Source organism: Dreissena polymorpha, chromosome 4 (genome assembly GCF_020536995.1).
Source record: "Dreissena polymorpha isolate Duluth1 chromosome 4, UMN_Dpol_1.0, whole genome shotgun sequence".
Taxonomy (NCBI): domain Eukaryota; kingdom Metazoa; phylum Mollusca; class Bivalvia; order Myida; family Dreissenidae; genus Dreissena; species Dreissena polymorpha.
Window position 1 is genome coordinate 39,551,032 of NC_068358.1, and position 21,885 is coordinate 39,572,916.

Sequence of the window (21,885 nt, forward strand, 5' to 3'; positions counted from 1 at the left end):
CCAAGCATATCCTTTCATAAACAAACAAGAGATGTGTTTGTCATAAACACAATGCCCCCTAATGCGCCGCTTTGAGGCCATATATTTCACCTTTGACCTTGAAGGATGACCTTGACCTTTCACCACTCAAAATGTGCAGCTCCATGAGATACACATGCATGCCAAATATTAAGTTGCTATCTTCAATATTGCAAAAGTTATGACCAATGTTAAAGTTTGTGACACATTCATTCGATCCGGGGGCATAAAATGTCTTCCACGGCACATAACAACAGTATGTAAAAATTTAATGTATGATTCGTAATTCCGAAAAACTTCCAACTACAAAAACACATTGTGATAAGCTCATTCATTACTTTGTTTAAGTACTATATTATCTGAACACTAACAACAAAAAAAACGAAATGTAAATGTTAATTCCAGAATGCAACCATGTCCGTGGCGCCACTTAGCATCAACTCGCAGCGTGAAGAAGCCGTGGATTTCACAAAACCATTTATGACAAGATACATAAGCGTGCTCATGAAAGTACCAAAATCAACGACCTCGTACTTCGAGTTTTTAAACCCTCTCCATCCCGTTGTGTGGTTCTGTACCATAGGTGCCTTTGTGTTTGTCAGTATTGTTTTGTATGTCTTGGAGCGAATTGGAAACGTCAATCGGACAGAATATCCATCTCTAAGCTTCAAAGAATGTTTCTGGTTCATCTTCGGGTCCTTGTTGCAGGGTGGTACCCATGCTTCTCCATCAACCCTTCCTGGACGAATATTAACGTCCTCGTGGTGGTTCTTTGCTTTAATTCTCATTTCATCGTATACGGCAAATTTGGCCGCTTTCCTTAGTGTAAAGAAAATGAATACTCCCATACAGACAGTAACCGACTTAGCATCTCAGACGAGGATCAAGTACGGTACTGTAAAAAGCAGTGGTATAAGCGGCTTTTTCAAGAATACAGATATTGAGCACTTCTCTAAGATGTGGGCCCAAATGTCAGAAATCCAACCATCTTCAATGGTGGACACGACCGAGGAAGGCTTCAATAAAGTCAATGAAGGGAATTACGCTTTCTTTTGGGATACCACCGTCAACAAATACAAAACCATCGAGGATTGCGATTTAATGGAGGTTGGGCCACCGTTTGACCCAAAAGGCTTTGGGATCGGTGTTCCAACCGGGGCAACATATACAGAAGAACTTTCAATGGCGATACTAAAGCTGAGTGACACTGGACGACTAAACGAGATGGAGAACAAGTATGTTACAATCTTGTTTACAGGTCAATCATTCTGGTGATTATAGTTTACTTACTTACATATGCGTTCCATCTTCTTCTTATGGCCGTTATACTTGCAGTTGTGATGCAGTGATGAACTGCACTGTTTGTCGTAGGTTATTATATTTTAACTTGCCTAACATGAAACACTAGCCAATGTTAACAAGATGTTTTTCTGAAAATATTATACTCACAATACATACTGACAACTTTCCAACTTAAATCAGAAGTAGAAGGAGAATGGTCGTACATATTGTGTACTGACTCTTCCCCACACCAGTTAAGTGGCTTGTGCGGGGATCAACCTCGCGATCCTTGGACTTGTCGTCCAAAGCTCTATCAACTGAGCTAACCTGACTCGGATGAGGCTGTCAGAAGTGCAGCTATTTTGTTTTATGTAAAAGAAACCCGTTTAAGATTGTGTTTACAGTTTTTGACACAACCAGAATTAAAACAAAAGCGTGTTAAAGCGTGAATTGAAATTTCAGGTGGTGGGGCCGCAGGAACTGCCCCGATTATGCCAAGCCATCTACGGACGATACTTCAGAACTGCAGATTGAGAATGTGGCCGGCGTCTTCTTCATACTTGTTGGAGGAGTCGCCATTGCAGCTGTCGTTTGCCTTGGGGAGTATATTGCTAAACGAATATCAAAGAGTGTCAAAGAGGTAAATGCAATTTTGAACTCAATTTCTGCAATCTATTTAATAATATATAACTGCTTGGTCTATTTGGGCTTTAATGACAATTGAATTTAATCACTCGTAATGACAGAACTTGGAAACAAAACGCACACAATATTTTGATTAAAATGAGTTACCACACCATTACTGCAATACAACAATCCAACGCTTACCAAGACCATGCGGCTAAAGCGTTATATGTTTATTATATTTTTGCAAATAACATTGATAAGTTGAGAATTATCAGCTGTCAACAATATAGATAATAATGCCACATGATAATATAGATGAGATCATTCAGTTAAAAAATGACTTAACATATATATTTCAGATGGCACTAGTTCGCGTTTCGTAGGTCACCATGGGTATACGTCAAACAATTATTAGAAATGTGAGTCACTACATACACACATAATGATATTTAATTGTTGCCATACACTGAAAGGGAAAGTTTGTTTGACTGAATTTGTTTTAAAAGTGTACACTCATTTCTCTGCAATCAGAACGCCGTGTTACCATTGCTTGTTTTGTGATCGTTGCAAGATCTTTGCACATGCAGCTTATACCACGCGCAACCTAAACATGCAATCATATTATGCAATTTTTCGTGTTATAATTGCAAATAGATCTTGTTATTGATAAAGAGCGAGAGTTACCTTTAGATTTAAGTAAATAACGCGTTTACCGTTAGAACGTGCATGGTGTTGAATCTCTTTATATCCTGACCTACATGTATTCAATAATAGGCAGTTTTAATATTTGCTGGTTAGATGACTAAATGCGATATTGAATAATACCATTATATGAAATGTTATCCGAGGCTTTTATTTCAATGAAGATGTATTCGTATAATTACACACATTCAAAACATCTTAATACATATTTTACGTTTGTTGTGATATGGTGTAGTGAATTTAGATGTTGTCCTTTCTTCTTTCCGTTTTTGTGTAAACAGTAAAGAATTCAATTTGAAATTGCAAACAATATATAACAACTTTTTTATTGTTAAATTCTTACTTGTTAAAAAAATGTGTATCTTTAATTTCTAGCATGTTATCGCACTGAAATTTAAAAAAAACTTGTCTGAACCATGTTATAATTTTTCTTGAAATAAGCGATACACACACACACACTAATAATTTATCTTTACCTTTAAGATGAATTAACTGTGTCTTTTCCGTTGTTTTTTAGTGTTACAGTTTTATATAAGTATTTTGTCATAACCAAATTGTGTTGGTCTGCCGAATAATTCTTCGCTTGCAAATAAAGGGTTTACATGAACAATAATTTGTTGGAATATAGTTACCATTATGAAGCATTTGTTTGCAATAATGTATTAACGTAAAACTGTTTTTATCGACCGTTGTACATCGGTCAATTGACAAGCATTTTTGAGTTACGATGCGTATAAATTGATGTATTCGTTCAAAAAAAATATTCAACTCGAATAATTCAACAGCCGTCTTAAAACAAGAAGTTGTGTATCTATTTGATAATAACAGGGAGTTTTCAAGGAGAACTACATTTGGCCATATCATGTTCTGACCTGTGACCAAATGTTGGGGTCTTCATAAATGTTACAATTATTTTGTTCTAATTGTAAGCTGCTAAAATCGGCTAACATGACACCCAATGACACACAAGCATGTCTCGTTTACTTAAGAGTCCAATTTGTTTTATTCTTATACATGGGTTTGAGTGCAATTTAGTGATAGAGTTATTATACTAGTATACCAATATGACACGCTCACAATAATTTAGAAAATGATACGAATGGACTTATAAGATAGATTCTTTTCAATTTTTTATCAGGATAAGATACACACATCTTGTGTAAATAACGTATTAAGTGAATCAAGTATTTCATACAAAACGCATGCGTCTTTTGTTTGTGATTTAGACTCGAGCATGAAATTCGATACATGGAAAAAGATCTTTTAATAATATCTGGTTAGGAGTTCAAACTTTTCGTTTCTTATAACAGATTTGTCTATACTTCTATGCTACGCAAAAGTGCACACTTTCGTCTGCTGGTGTTATAATGTACAATCGCCAGCAGAGACAACGGTGGTTTAGTTACGCTTTCGTGGCAACAAGCGAAATAATTAATTATAATTCTATATTAAATAAAGCGATAATTTCAGCGTGCCGTAAACACATTATCAGAATATAATATGATCTGCAACACGTATTCAATGACGTGTGTGAAGTTAGCCGATTTAGCCTTTTTAGCCTATTTAGCCGGTAAAGTACATATGTTGATATATACATCCTTTTTAGACTATTTAGCCTATTAAGCTGAAATATTAAGCTTATTTAGCCTATTGAGCAAGTTTGGTACATAGTTTCAAAATATATTATATGACTGTGCAATATTCCCATTGCGACGGGGTATGCACCTTGAAAGGCCCATTTCGGACAAACAAAAGTTAACCCCCCGGAAGCGACCTAGTGCACGCTGAACTCCCATCGGCTGCCTGTCGGGCTGATCCAGTTTCGGCCCGGGGTTTTAATTAGGGTCGTCGTCACTTACAGCCTATTCAGCCTATTATGCTCTTTTTACATGGCGAGTGGGTATGCACCTTTAAGGGCCCATTTCGGGCAAGCAAGAGTTATCACCCGGAAGCGACCTAGTGCACGCTGAACTCCCGTCGGCTGCGATTTGGTATGCACCTTAAAGGGCCCATATTGGATAAACAAGAGTTATCCCCGGAGGCGACCAAGTGCAAGCTCAATTCCCGTCGGCTGCTTGTCGGACTGATCTAGTTTAGGACTGGGGTTTTAATTAGGGTCGGCGTCCCCTACAGCCTATTTAGCGTATTATGCTCTATTTACATGGCGAGTGGGTATGCACCTTTAAGGGCCTATTTCGGACAAACAAGAGTTATCCCCTGGAAGCGACCGAGTGCACGCTGAACACCCGTCTGCTGCCAGTCGGGCTGATCCAGTTTCGGCCCAGGGTTTTAATTAGGGTCGGCATCGCCTACAGCCAATTAAGCGTATTATACTCTATTTACATGGCAAGTGGGTATGCACCTTTAAGGGCCAATTTCGGTCAAACAAGAGTAATCCCCCGGAAGCGTCCTAGTGCACGCCGTACTCCCGTTGGCTGTCTGTCGGTCTGGTCTAGTTTCGGCCCGGTGTTTTAATAAGGGTCGGCGTCACCTACATCATATTTAGCGTATTATGCTCTATTTACATGGCGAGTGGGTATGTACCTTTAAGGGCCAATTTCTGAAAAACAAGAGTTATCCCCCGGAAGCGACCTACTGCACGCTGAACTCCCGTTGGCTGGCTGGCGGTCTGATCTAGTTTCGGCCCGGGTTTCTAATTAGGGTCGGCGTCACCTTCAGCCTATTTAGCGTATTATGTTCTATTTACATGGCGAGTGGGTATGCACCCTTAAGGGCCCGTTTCGGACAAAGAAGAGTTATTCCCCGGAAGCGACCTAGTGCACGCTCAACTTCCGTCAGCTGCCTGTCGGGCTGATCTAGTTTTGGTCCGGGGTTTTAATAAGGGTCTACGTCATCTACATATTATTAAGCGTATTATGCTCTATTTTCATGGCGAGTGGGTATGCACCTTTAAGGGTCCATTTCGGACAAACAAGAGTTATCCACCGGAAGCGACCTAGTTCACGCTTAACTCCCGTTTGCTTCCTGTCGGGCTGATCTAGTTTCGGCCCGGGTTTCTAATTCGGTTTGCCGTGGACTACAGCCTATTTAGCGATTTATAATCTATTTACATGGCGAGTGGGTATGCACATTTAAGGGCCCATTTGGGACAAACAAGAGTTATCACCCGGAAGCGACCAAGTGCACGTAAAACTTCCGTCGGCTGCCTGTCGCGCTGATCTAGTTTCGGCCCGGGGTTTTAATTAGGGTCGGCGTCACCTACAGTCTTTTTTGCGTATACTGCTCTATTTAAATGGCAAGTGGGTATGCACCTTTAAGGGCGCATTTCGGACAAACAAGAGGAATCCCCCGGAAGCGACCTAGTGCACGCTGTACTCCCGTCGGCTGCCTGTCGGGCTGATCTAGTTTCGGCCCGGGGTTTTAATTAGGGTCGGCGTCACCTTCAGCCTATTTAGCGTATTTTGCTCTTTTTACATGGCTAGTGGGTATGCATCTTTAAAGGCCCATTTCGGACAAACATGACATATTTCCCGGAAGCGACCTAGTGCACGTTGAACTCACGTCGAATGCCTGTCGTGCTGATCTAGTTTCGGCCCGGGGTTGTAATAAGAGTCGGCGTCACCTAGAGCCTATTTAGCGTATTATGCTCCATTTACATGGCGAGTTGGTATGTACCTTTAAGGGCCAATTTCTGACAAACAAGAGTTTTCCCCCGGAAGCGACCTACTGCACGCTGAACTCCCGTTGGCTGCCTGTCGGTCTGATCTAGTTTCGGCCCGGGGTTTTAATTAGGGTCGGCGTCACCTACAGCCTATTAAGCGTTTTATGTTCTATTTACATGGCGATTGGGTATGCACCTTTAAGGGCCCATTTCGGAAAACAAGAGTTATCACCCGGAAGCGACCTAGTGCACGCTGAACTCCCTTTTGCTGCCTGTCGGGCTGATCTAGTTTCGGCCCGGGTTTCTAATTAGGTTCGCCGTGGACAACAGCCTATTTAGCGATTTATAATCTATTTACATGGCGAGTGGGTATGCACATTTAAGGGCCCATTTCGGACAAACAAGAGTTATCACCCGGAAGCGACCAAGTGCACGTAGAACTCCCGTCGGCTGCCTGTCGGGCTTATCTAGTTTCGGCCCGGGGTTTTAATTAGGGTCGGCGTGGACTACAGCCTATTTAGCGTATTGTGCTCTATATAAATGGCAAGTGGGTATGCAACTTTAACGGCCCATTTCGGACAAACAAGAGTTATCCCCCGGAAGCGACCTAGTGCACGCTGTACTCCCGTCGGCTGCCTGTCGGGCTGATCTAGTTTCGGCCCGGGGTTTTAATTAGGGTCAGCGTCAAGTACATCCTATTTAGCGTATTATGCTTTATTTACATGGCGAGTGGATATGCACCTTTAAAGGCCCATTTCCAACATACTAGAGTTATCCCCCGAAAGCGACATAGTGCACGCTGAACTGCCGTCAGTTGCCCGTCGGGTATATTTTGTTTCGGCTCGGGTTTCTAACTAGGGTCGGCGTCACCTACAGCCTATTCAGCGTAGTATGCTCTATTTACATTGCGAGTGTGTATGCATCTTTAAGGGTCAATTTCGGACAAACAATAGTTATCCCCCGGAAGCGACCTAGTGTTCTCCGAACTCCCGTCGGCTGCCTGTCGGGCTGATCTCGTTTCGGCCCTGGTTTCTATTTAAGGTCGGCGTGGACCACAGCCTATTTAGCGTTTAATATGCTCTATTTACATGGCGAGTAGGTCCTTTAAGGGCCCATTTCGGACAAACAAGAGTTATACCCCGTAATCGACTTAGTGCACGCTGTACTCCCGTCGGCTGCCTGTCGGGCTAATCTTGTTTCGGCCCGGGTTTGTATTTAGTTTCGGCGTGGACTACAGCCTATTTATTTATTTCAGCGTGCCGTAAACACATTATCAGAATATAATATGATCTACAACACGTATTAAATGCCAAATGTATGCGAATTACATATTGTTAAATTGCATGATAATAACATAATTCTACTGTACATATTGATGTCGTCATTCGGTCAGAGCATTCAGATGAAAAACGTTACAAATCGGAACAAACAATTCATCACTTGGATCCTTACTTATCGGTATGTGGACCAAACATTGTCACTCAATAAACGATGTTACATGACGTCATTTTGCAACACGGCTGTCTTCTCGTAGTGCTTTGCTCTTTATAATTCACTTACAAACGATTAGCGTCTGGATGCAATGAAAGAGGACAATGACAACGAGCGAGGCATGGTATAGGGAGATAACCCTGTGTTATGGTTAGAGTTAGGGTTAAGATTGGTGGTCGGGTAAGGATTAAGGTTAGGGTTAAGGCTAACCCGAACCCAAACCCGACCCCTAACCCTAACCCTACCCCTAGCCTAACCCTCTAACCCCCCCCCCATGCGCATTACAATACCATGCCTCGTTCGTTGTCGTTGTCCTCTTCCCCTGGATGCATCGTTTTAGTTCTTTTAATACTATATCATGCCGATTTGTACTTGCAAGTACTGTTTCAAAATGTCGGTTATTCGTGTTATATCGTTGCCATTTATAAAGCCTTACAATACACTTCGAAGACATCAGTGGTAGAGAGATTGTCGTTGCTATCTCAATGTTTTCTTTTGGTTAGTCAAAGCAAGTGACGTTTTGCCTCTACACTGTTGGTAAATGCTTATCCGGATGAAAGTAAATTATTGGAATAAGGTCGCCGCCTTGAAACGGTCAAGCAAAGTATTGAAGGATTGAAAAGGTTAAAAGGCATGCCGAATTTGACACGCATTTAACGAAAAGAAATTAAAACCAATAAAAGAAATACAAATTATCACATATAATATTAATTAATTTTTTTTTCAAATAATTGTCTTCATCGTTTACCAGTGCACCAGTCACCAGCGAAACATGATATCAATATACAAATAACTGAGGCATAATGTAATGAATTAAATAAAAAAGATCATTTTATAAAATGAAAAGAAAATTTAGGAACAACATTAATTTTACTAATTTCAAACGCCGGTAGAGACAATACATGGTGCATGAAAGGGTGGTTAATCGTAAACAGCTACACCACATCACATCTGGATGTTGGCGTCACATCTTCTGCGATTTGGGGATGTATGGTAGGTTGTTTCTTTATCCCGAACAACAACAACTCTAGCATGGTCCCAGTAATAGCAGTCCCATACCGGGTTCGTGTTCTCGAGAAGAAGATTTCCAACGTGTGTATTTACGTAGCTAAAGCAATTGTTATTCACTGCACTATCCAATTATTTTTTTTTCAATTATAACAAATTTACCCCGGAAGTCTGACACCAAAGACTGAGACGAAAAAAATCCATATCAGTACAAAAACGCTTAAAGATTTTGCAAGATTCAGATTGAAGTTACCCTTAACAGAAACAGAATGACATTATCCCTTGATACATTTCTGTATCAAGGGATTTCTGACACAAAACATAGTTGAATTTTATCCATACAAAAAAATCTCATATTTCCTGTGTGGATAGTTATTTGTGAGTAATATTTATTGCAACACAATTATTGAGAACAAATATGTAAACTACTTTTTTTCTGTGTTACAGATTTTATAAAAGGAATTCATTCATTTTAATGATAACTGTTTTACTTCGAAGCACATGACATTACAATAATATCAAATAATAAATGAATATTAATAATTAACTCAATATGCTGCCATGACAGGCCCTGTGGATGACTTTATAAATTGTAAAAGCCAAATCAATATTCTGCCAGACAGCAGTTCCTCGGCGATATTGTCACAGAATGTGAAATTCCAAAACAGAAGATGATTTCCCTTTGATACTCTTCCATGTCATGAGGCATGAATTTTCATAGGTACATTTTTCCTATTAATTGAAAATATAGAAGCATGTTTTTTTATCAAAATCTATAGAAACGGCCAAATTGAGCCAACACATTATGAGGTAAAAAATCATAAAGCCATGGTCAAGATTTAGCAATTTACACTAATGTTCACTTAAACAGAGGGTTTAAAGGTTCCTTAATCGAAATTGTGCACATTTAAAGAGCATTTGTATATACATATTTTGTTTCAAACCTATTTGTGTTTATACATCACTGTTATTTATGTTTTGCTATAAGAATTATTACGAACACAAGTAATGAAGAAGATTTCCAATTTTTTTATGTTGCTTATAAAAATATTATATAATGTATGTTTTCTAGTAAACTGCGAATACCTGACAATTTCACCGTAATGGCAAACACATACAACAATATAACTGAGTTTTGAGTGTTTAAATGCTGCCTATTAGTATGTCATAATTGTTGAATAAAATAATGTTGATGCACACTCTAACGAGATATATATATTTTTATGAAGATGTTCATTACAAAAGCTGGTTGTGTACCGTACATAATCACTGCTGCAAAAAGCCGCGTTGCAGAGTAATTCAAATACGTCGTTGTGTGGCAGATAAATACACTTTTCTTGAAATGGGCGTTGTTTTAAAACGCAAGCTCAGTATGTTCACATGTAAACAGGCTCAAAGTGTGTCGTCAGTCTGTTACAAAGAAATTACGTATGTATAATATCATTATTCTGTTTATAGGCCATTACAATATATTTCTAAAAATATTTGTATATTATGAAGACTAAATACAGCCACAAAAGACTTGGTTTGTTCTTATGCCAAAATTAAATCGAATAACCATAAAACATATGTACACTGCTCATATAAATAAATCATCTCGTGCATTTGGTGAACATGTTTTTGTCAGATCGCTGTCATTTAAAGCATAGCACTGACTGATGTGTACATTAAATGAACGAACGGTCTCTTAGAATGAAAACACGTACAACTAGTCTATCTGATTTCTAATAGGAAAACATAGTACATAACGATTGCTTCTTTAAGACACGATACGAGACGTAACACACGTGAAGTAACAAATCCAAGAACCCCGGCATCTCGAAGCAATTGTCTCGATCTCGATGTATGTATAGTCTTGTTGGATCGGTGTGTGTAAGGTCGGCGTTGTTGGGAGCCTCTGTCCTGTCCTGTCTGTCCTGACCTTGCCACACTAACGTAATCAATACTTTGGTTTTACAAATTCCCGCTTTTCGAATATTAATATTATAATTATGTAACAAGTATATATATGTATAAACTATATAGTATATTTATATATTCAAACGAAATTGGTAATAGCTGTAACAGATCTATATACATTACCACACCTTCATGTACATTATTATAACGACCGTTCGTTATAATATATATATGTTACAGGTAAGATCACCTCTTTTCATGACTGCAAAATATGTTTACGTTTGTGTGATTTATTAAGTCCAGTGAATTCGCATGTACTCTTCTACCTATTGCAAAATCCTTTTTCATGAGTACAGTTTATGTGTGCAGTTATAGTTGAAAATGATCCGGATTTATATGCCGCAACATCGAATTCATCAGATTGACATTTTAACTATTACCGGTAAGCCTTCTTCTGAGCTGGTTTTTTTCTAATTTTAAATTCACGACTGTTCCATTGTTTTGACGTTATTGGTGTGATATCTTTATAACGGTTTATGAATCAATAACACAGTTCAAAACTTAGCTTTTGAACCGACTTGGGAACGAATCCAGCAATTGCCACTCTTTTTACGGGTATTTAGTAGTGAATAATTGCCGAGGCAAATGCCCTTTGGGACTTTTCTAACGCAACACGTATTCAAATCCATATAGCTACGTTATTTTTAAACGAATTTGTTGAAATTTGGACTCAGCATAATTGTAACACATACTGTAAATTTAATTGAAATTGACCTTATAAAATATCAAACTCACGAAATTAAAAGCATCACTACAAAGGTCAAATTCAAAAAATCGTGTAGTCATCGTACATTAAAATAATAACAATGTGAAAAGTAAGTAATATCTCCAATTTGGGCAGCTAAAACTTAGCGCAACCTAAAACGGCTTTTACAACATGTGCACATCTCTGTCTCAGTGTCACATATAATAAAACGTTGAGTCCTGGTTCGCCACTCTTCCTCTGGAGCCTGTTCTAATACACGCTAAGAGATTGGGGCAACTGGTCTTCTCCGTTCCCGCCTGTAAAGTTCGTCACAAATAGAACATATAAGTTATTCAACGACAAACGCAAACACGTTTAACAACACAATTTTTTATTTTGAAGGTTTGGCATTTGAATGGGCTAATTTGTATTACACAGGTTCCCGTGGCGGGAAATTGCTATGCCCGAAACTACCACTGACGCAGAAAGAGGGCCTTCCGCCATACAGCGGTTATGAACACACGCCAGCCTTGACAAGCAATAACAATGAGTTAAATCGGTCTTGGAGAAAAACTTGCTAAAATTAAAAGCTATAAATTGCCACGGGCAAAGTGTTTAACATTATACACTGATGCGCGTCATCGGATTTGAAAAGTACATGTGAATTTGATATAGCAGCCTCCTGCATCTATGAATAGTGACGTTATTAGCGTATTAAGACAATGTCTATATTTGTTTTCTGATTTGTTACTATCAGCGTAGCGCTAGCTTGAGCGCGGTAGGATTAAGGACAACACTTGGATCGCTTCCGGTAAACGCTTTTGTAAGAAGCCAACTATGCATCGATAATGGTAAGACAAATCTGATATAGATCGGGTCGGATTTCGTTACCATGTCAGTGGACGATCAACAGTTCAAGTCGTTGATTAAAGGGATATGGATAACTTATATATTAATCCATATTTTCTAGGCATATTCCGCCTTTGAAGATTATTCAGACGCTCCTCACGCGACCTTAAATATCCGATTACTATAAAAAATAAGACCATACGGTGCTAGACCGTTAACTTTTCAAACTTTAGATCAAATTTACACATAGTAGTTTTTTAATGTGAGGAGTAATACTACGGCGAAATTATGGTATCAGATATAACACAACAATCAGTTAATTATAAGTTACGGTTCCACATATGTGTGTCTACCAGTAACTTGTACAATACTTCGAAAAAAACAAACAGCAAAATTCGGATGTTCAACATTACACTACTGGGTTACTATCAACTACTTTTTATTTTTTATTTATATATTATATATGTGTAAACAACACGGCACTGCTAGCCAACCAGTTAGCATTATTTATCCTGTCACATGCCTTTAAATCAGCCTGATAACCAGGTAACCTAATAACCCAAAATATATTAGGCTAGTTGACCACGTGAGATCGAATATCCGTCAGTTGCGCTCCGCGCATGCCCATGCCTTTACTATTTTCTATTAATAAAATATACTTTTTTCTATTTAAAAAAAAACCAAATACATGTTAAGTACTTTTTTTAAATATTATTATTTAAACAGCATAATTTCGTCTTTGTGTATTGAATTTATAACGATTAACTCGATTTATGTGTTGTTTAACAAGATGGATGCTAGCCTAAGCGCTTTGCATGACGTGACGTCACAATGTTTTTGTTCGCGCGTTGGTTTTCCCATATTAACTATTTAAACACAAAATACTCGAAAACTAGATATTTTAAAAACATTTCAACGAATGTTGTAAATGTGACCGGATAAATAGAATAATAGGTTGGTGACGTGGATGGAGAATGGTTATCTGGCTCGTCGGAGGATCTTATCGGGTTCGCCTTCGGCTCACCCAATAAATTCCTCCGACTTGCCAGATAACCATTCTCCATCCACGTCACCAACCTATTATTCTCTATTTATCCTGTCACATGCCTTTAAATCAGCCCGATAATCAGGTAACCTAATATCCCAAAAGATATTAGGCTAGATGACAAGGTAACCTAATATCTCTGTTTTACTGTGAAATTACGTCATTTTTTGACGAAATGACGTCATTATTCCAGCGAAACTCTCCAGTTAAACTCTTTTACAATGTAAATAAACGGTGAAAAAAAACCCATAAAATAAAAAGAAAATTTGTGACAGAATAAATAGAATAACAGGTTGATGACGTGGATGAAGAATGGTTATCTGGCTCGTCAGAGGATCTTATAGGGTGAGCCGAATTCCTCCGACTTGCCAGGCAAGGCAAGATCGCTTACGGGTAGTAGTGCGTTTTAGTCCCACGAAATTGAAGCGATAAATAGTTTTACTTCGTAGTGTGATCGACAATTAACTTACCAGCAGCATTCGAAGAAAGGATTGAGCTATTAGGAACCGGAATCTCTTCTAACGTGAGTACACTAAACCTTCTAGCATTTGACGCACTCAATATTTTCGGGCAGATTCATCGAAGTCGTTTATTTTGTGTGGCTTATTGCCGACAAATGTTGCCTTACTGATGGATACGCGTATTGCCGGAGAGAAAAGAATGTAACGTATTCGGGAATCTTTTTTGTGATTCGACAGATTGCCTCAAACATTGATAATACAAACCTATAAGCCTTGTGCGCTCTTTAAGATAGCAGATAATTTTTAAACTTACTAGAGAATTGTTGTCCAACCTCAATTTGATCTTTTCGGCGTAAACTGTCTTACCCCCGTTTTGGACTTTCTCGACTTGTGTAATTGTCCGGTGATATCTTCAGAACCCTTAAATCAAATTTCCGCATATTTGAAAAATACCAAAAACTGCGCAAAATAGAGAACGTGAAATTATTTGTGTTTGTGTTTAGCAGATAATTAAACTGTCTAACTTGGAGCGGTTAACGCCTTCACAAAATTTTTATTCTTCGTGGTTTAATTTGACACCCATAGGGATGTAGAACTGCGTTTTGCAACGATTTAAACTGAGCGTTCAGAAGGAGACTATTTAATCTCCTTTTCAAAGGCGAAGTAGATAAAGCCGTTGCGCACTCAACTCTCGAAATGGATAGTTTGCGTGTGCTCATTGAGATTTGGCACATTGAAAGCACCAGAGCGTTTGTACTTAAAGGCCTTTCTCAATTTAGCAATAACTACACATTTTCATTCTGTGACGAGTATTTTTTTAGGTATTGTTGTTTCATATATTATCCGGATACTTAAAAAAGATTTCAAAATTGACCTTTAAATTGTTATTGTATTCGGTTTTACATCAGCTGTTGTTGAAGCGGTGCAATCATGACCTTTTAAATGTATTGCATTCCATCTCGCAAGGAATCAAGGTCAGCCCGTTTCGGAATCGTTATTTTAACGTTATCGCGTTTACTTGGGCGAAAACGAAATATCTTTAGAACATAAAGATTAATATATTGCGCGTATTAAATTATTATCATACACATATGGCATGTTAATAAATATATGAATAATTTATTTGAAACATAATCATGATATATACTAGTGTTTAATGATTTAATACGTTTTTCCATGAACTTAAGCATGATTCACAATACCATAAAAAAATCGAGTCAAATAGCTATATACGGCAAACTACATAACAGGTCTGGCCAAAGAACACATATTTATATATGTGAAATATATATATGAATGTTTCGTGTTTGACGAGCATCTTTAATGGTTTTATTTCATGTACACGGCGTATAATGTGTTTTGACCAAAGATTTACAATCCAAATTATCTAAAATGATAAATAAGCCACCCAAAACTGGCGCAGCACCCCTTATTGTTGTGGGCGAAATGCAGTTAGGGATTTAGCCGATAAAAAAGAAGATGCGACCTTTGATTGAACATATTGTTTTAACCAACACAAACCAGCATCAATGCCAATTATCCTTTTAAAATATTTTTTTTTGTAATTTCTTAGCTTGGCATCCCATAAATGTATTGGTACTTTAACCGAAAGTGGTTAGTATAGCCATATAAATCATTAAAACGTTAGACCAAACATTTTATAACTTAAATTATTTAATGACGCCGGAATCAGACACAATCAATTCTCAAATTTATACTCTTTGCTGTGTGATTTATATGAATTGTGTACATAGAGACCCCGAGGTAACAAATTCTCCATTTCAAATGTTTGCATTGTCTTGAATGAAACATGAGACATAAACAAATCTTTAAACGACCTTGCTCGCTTGAAACCCGCTTAGACGATTGAACGGTTCTAGTTCCGGCGCCGTAACCTCCAGTTCCGTGCGATTGGTTTCAATTCTAATATCCATGCCCATGGCTTGCGACGGCTGCGCAACCTCAAACCGACGTCATTGACCTGTGGTGGCATTATGCAAACGAAACATAGTTATGTAGTATTGTTATTTCTACAGGATTAATGCAAAAAATAAATCCTATAAAAACAAAGCTTTGTCTCATAATTCAAGGCAACTAACTATTGAGCATTTATTTAATTGACCAAACACAATTTTGAGAAGCATACAATAAAGTGGTCGGTCTATCTTAATTCCTAATAACTTCGCAAACTATTTAATATATTTTCCCAGAATATATAATGTTTTCTATGTACTACATATACAATCCACTAATAATGTACAACTAAAGAGATAAACTGTGTCCATGGCATTGGAAAGGGGGAGTTTAAAACAAACTTATGAAACCACGTGATCGGTCTACCTGAATTGTTAAACCGCAAATATTTGATATCTTCCCCAAAATATACACTGAACATTATATTATAAATGATAATTTTGCAAACAAGATAAAACTGTCCAAAATGAAAAAAGTTCTTCTTTGAAAAGGCAGACTTCAATTCAAATTTAGAAATCCACGTTGAAAGAAAAGAGTAGAATTATGTAAACCAGCGACTTAATCGGATATGCAACAGCTCGAGAAAGATCGATTCTGCACCAGGACAAGGGTTTTAACTAGTGGACGAGTCAAAGTGTTACCGAAGACTGGGTAGAATGGGTTATGCCATTGTTTTTTTTGGTTTCGGTGTTTCCTAATGAAAATAGCCTTTGCGCGAATAAATATTATCTTTATCTAGTATAGTTATTATCAATGCAAATATTTAGAGGATAATACACGGCTGACCGGGCCGGGAAGTGTCAATTGGCCCACAGGGAGCATAACGGCCCAAGGGCCGTTTGCGACCTGGGACCGATTCTCACTGCCCGGCCCGGCTCAGCCATGTATTAACTTCTATAATATATATCTTATTTTGTTTTGTTTATCTTTGTTTTGTTCTTTCTCTAAATTTTACAGAACCAGCTTTCCGTACTTTTATTTTCATTCAATTAATTGCCCAATTATAACGTATTTATGTGACGTACTTTCTGTGACGAAAAACACCGTTTTTAGCGAGTTCACGAAATGTTTACATTAAATGTTTTTGAAGCATCGAACGAAAGCAAAAATTCGGATTGTGCATTTGTCGAGCATAATTGTAAGCTTTGATAAAATAATTGTGATCGGAGCTCAGACAAGTCATTCGATTTTGTAAATCGTGTTTTGGTGACAGTGGTTAGCATTCGCTACAATCGTTTAAAAAAGTGTGATTCAAAATGAATTAAGATAAAAGAATATAATAACAGAAAACGGATTGCACATCGTTGTTTTTTATTATTATAAGCATCGGATTAAAGTTGTCATAGAGGTAAGTGTGTATTTTACTTTTATAATTTTTGCTGTTTTGTGAATCCTGTTAAAGCTCAAATAGAGGCATCAATCCAATGTGAAGCAGAGTTTCAGTTTCAATCGATATTTGTATTATTCAAATTGCGTGCTACTTGTCATTTAATAATATAATTAAGATTGATAAATCCGTTGATTTGTGGCTAAGACTGAATATGGACGCCATTTTTTCCAGTTAAGGAGTGTTGCTGCAATTTTGCTGATTTTTTTCCACCAAATGGATTTTGTTAAAATATTATATTTAAGATATATACACATACTATATGAAAAATGAAATAAAAACATAGGGTCACCGGCCTTGTTTTGATTTTATTCACCATTATATAACATGTTCTTTTTCAATAAAACTGAAAAATCTCTAATTGCGTAAAAATAATTAATAATCTATGAAATTGGCAACATGTAGATATTATTTAAGCTAATATACATCATATACCATTTAATTAAACCAAACACGATCATTCAAATGGAATACACAAGTTAAATTTTAAGAATTTTTATTTTTATTTTTTTTATGTCACCACAAAAAAATCATTTTTTTACTATTTTAACCACATAAATGGAATTTAAAAAAAATCTGCCGAATAGAATTCTGCGAAACTGCTCAAATATGTTTATCTACGTATTTTTATCATAAAACACAAATAAAAAAGGGGGTCACCGCACTTTTAACAGAGATTTTTTGTTTTAATTATCCCTACCGTCTAGACGTCAAATTTCATTAAAAAACAGCAATAAGACAAAACCCAAGTACCGGTACATAGATTGTCAGAAATATGCATAAACATTAGAAATTGTTTACAATCTTAACTGGGATCACAACAGTTTACCAAAAGAAATTAATAAAAAACAATATTAACATAATACCATACAGTATCAAACTCGACCTTAATCATTAATACCTTACATGTTCACAGATTTCGGCATGTTTTGAAGTTTGTGTTTAAATGCTTTTAATTGATAAATGTAAACAACAGGACTAAAGAGTTCCAGTATAAAACAAGTATGAAATTAAAGAAAGAAAAAAAAGTAAAAAAAAAGTTAACCCCGCCTGGAATCGAACCACTGACAATTGTATTATGAACCAACTCGGTCATTTCTGATGATACTGATAACAAAAATATTGAGTTGTGATAATAGCATCATCGGTGTTGCTATAAATATATCCTCGGTTAAATAAACTGCCGCAACACCCCTTAAACGTCACGCGCACACAGTCTGAGGGCCGATTATAAATAATCGGCCCGAGCGTGAGTGCCGATTATTTATAATGACCCCGCAATGGTTATAATGACATAAAAACTGTTCAAATTTGTTACTATATATAGTGAGGTATGTATTATTACTTTTTATTTACACACGTTTTATAGAAATGCATAAACGTCTTAATGACTGACAGGCCTGCACAATGCGATTTGCGGTGTTGCGCTCCTTAACATGTATACAAGCCTGATTGTTTTTTTTAATTAATTTTATGTTTCCTGGTGTAAGAACCCATCTAGAATCAAGCAATTGAAAATTAATCATCGACCATTAGTAACGCATGCAAATACCAGCAATATTTTTATGTTTATTAAATCTCAATTGGACCGAAAAGATAAGTAATTTAATGCATGTAAAAGGAAATCATTTCATATACAAGTATCCATGTTTATTTACTGAAAACCCGGATCCAAAACATAGATTTAATCATTTGCATGTTCAAAAGCTGGATTTTACCATCGACCTTACGAAAACATTTCCCATTCTTACTTGATTCATTACAGAGTCAAAACCGCACATTTAATAATAACAAGATCGTCACCATGACAATATAGTATTTAAGTAGGGTTTACTCTGTTGCTATAAGGTACCAAATATAATCTGTGACATAAATTGAAAAAAAATATTTGGAGATTTGGGTTTTAAATATTGTTAAATGATGAGCATAGTGTCAAGTACGAATCGAATTCTTCACCTTCTGATATGTAAATTTAAGTACGTTTATAAATGTTTAAATTCAACTGACAGCAGTTTTTTCATCCTACTTAAACAACACTTTCTCCTGAAGAATCTAACATGAGGCACAACATTCAATCTTTCAGAAATTATTACGTGTCAGAAACTTTCCCTATTTCCGGAAGCCGCGAGACAACAAGGCAATTACAGCCTGATTAGTGACTGATACATAACGCCGTTTCCTGCAAAGCAGTTCAATACATATCGCGAATATCGGACTATTTGGAGAATTGTGCAGTGGTATTCGTAAACATGTTATTATGCTATTTCATTTTTTTTACTTCTTGTAAAATATTTGTACTCGTCGTTTCATTAATAGGCTTTTGAACTAATATCTATCAACAGCATCAACTAATGAAATCCGGCACAGTTCAATAAAACCCATATACACACTTTTGTCGTTAAAATGCAATGGGTTTTACACTTCGCACAATATCTGCCGACTTTTAGATCTGTTTTCAAATAGAGCCCACTTTTTCCTATCCTACCTATAAAACAGACAGCTTTATTTTCAAACAACTCTATTATATTAATATTATTATCCTATGTGTATCATAAAATATGTCATGACATATTTTTTCAACCGCTTTATTGTTATACATATTGCTTTTTGTCTGCATGGCAATCATTTCTGGGCAATCATTTGCAAGGTTGAAAAGGCAATTATTATCTGTAATGTAGATGACCTTTCCCCTGGTTTGTGCAAATGATAAATGGGCTAACATCGTTCTCTTTTTAATATTTGCAAATTCCAAAGCCGGGAAAAATATATTGAACGTATGCGCTGTTTTGAAGGTTTATCTTCGGTATCGTCCAGCTGTTTGATATTTTAATTGCTTTCGGTATGTAACAACGAAACCGAATAATATACTTAATAGTATACAAAGACTATTAACATATTACCTTAGCTTACTGTTAAAGCAAACAATACAATCTGTTTGAAAAAATCAGAGAATATCTTTTTGTGTCAAACATTTTATATCACAGCGTAATTCATGCATAAACTGATCAGTTGTTGCCATAACGGATTACGTGATCAAAACCACTCACGGAGCATCTCAATCGCTATTTGATCTGTCAACACATGTACCGTGTACTTGTATACTGTAATTAAAATATTTATACAAGTTATTATGCTAATAAACAGAGATTATGTTGTGTTGTATATATTACTTTACATATAGCAAGAATAACCATTTTAACATGGCCCATTTTATTCACCCATTGTGATTTCATTATATTAATAACAATTGCTATTTTATACGATTTTGAAAGGATTTTCAATAGGTCAGCTCTGTTTTTAGCTGCACATAAGTGGGTTTCTCCACACGCTAGCTAATTTCGATATATATATATTGTTCAACTTTGAAATATTTGTGTTAAGTCTCCAATAGATCCAACATATATATAGATTTTATAAAACATGAATCATTTTTTATCATATACAATCATCAATCATCAAATAATTAAAAATGCATCATCATAGACAACAATTTACTATAATCAAGCAAAATTAAACAAAAACAAATGAACAGAAGCACGTAAAATAATATCATAAGATAAACAAACATCAATGTAAAATAGCATCACACCATACAAAACATTGATCATATAATTAAGTTAAAAATGATGACTAATTGAAACATGGACATGTAACAATTTAAATAATTGAATGACTGATTATGAGAAGTTACATAATTTCAAATAATACACTTTTAAAGAGTAATGGCTTATTAAAATGCTGCATATTATAATGAATAAACTTGAATGAGTCAGTTGAACAAAAAAATGAAAGCTTCAAATGATAAAAGACTTATGACTTATACAAAATTGTGCACAGTAAATAGGCTCTTTGAAGAAACGGGTTTACACATAATTTTGATACTAATGCCTGAAAGGTTTGAATTACGGTCTTGGTCTGATCACATACGTCTTTTGTTAAATTTCTGTAGAAAAGGTTGCAATACGAAAAGTAGCACACACAATAGGTTCGTAAAATATCTTAACATTTCAAATATTAAATGACAATTATATAAGTACTTATGTTATGCATATGCTACATATACTTGATACTTTATATCATACAAAGAAGGATACACAGAATGAAACTTATCAAAGAATTGATTATTGCATAGCTTTTCCCTAAAAATATTGGAACGTGCTTCAGTTAGACTAGCAAACGTGCTTTCTGCATCATCAACAACAACATATCAACTAGGTATGACAGTGTGGGGCAGGCCATGATGGGACGCTTGGACAAGGCTCTCCTGAAACAATGGCATATAGAGTCCAAAATTCAATATTCTTAAAAAGCAGCCAGACAATGTGCCTGGCATATGGCTAACAATCAAGTAAGCAATATCTTCAATTTCAAATGATTGTTTTTATCTGTGACCATTTTATGCAAAAAGATATTAAGTACTTTTCAGGGATCTACACAAGACAAGCAATATTATGTAAATGGTTTATTTAGTCACGTTCAAAAAGAAAGCAAGATTCTGTGACTGGGGGTTTAATTTTATTAACACTATAATACTAATATACTGAATTGTGAATCATGATAGTTGCAGGAATGTGTTGATGTTGATGGAAAGTGTCTGAGTGACTGGTGGCTGCAACTGAATCTTGGGCCCTTTAAGTGGCTACTTGAAACAGACACATCGTCACGCGAGTTGTGTATCGTGTTATTTCTTAAAACATGACCCAGCATGTGTTAACATATTACACGACTATTAAATTTCCAGAAAGGAAATTCATTTCTGCATTGAAGAACACCGCG

At 36.4% G+C, this 21,885-nt stretch overlaps 1 pseudogene; it reads left to right on the forward strand.

Moving 5' to 3' along the window:
- Window positions 1–21,885, forward strand: part of LOC127878363 (glutamate receptor 2-like) — a 65,323-nt pseudogene that overhangs the window by 26,162 nt on the left and 17,276 nt on the right.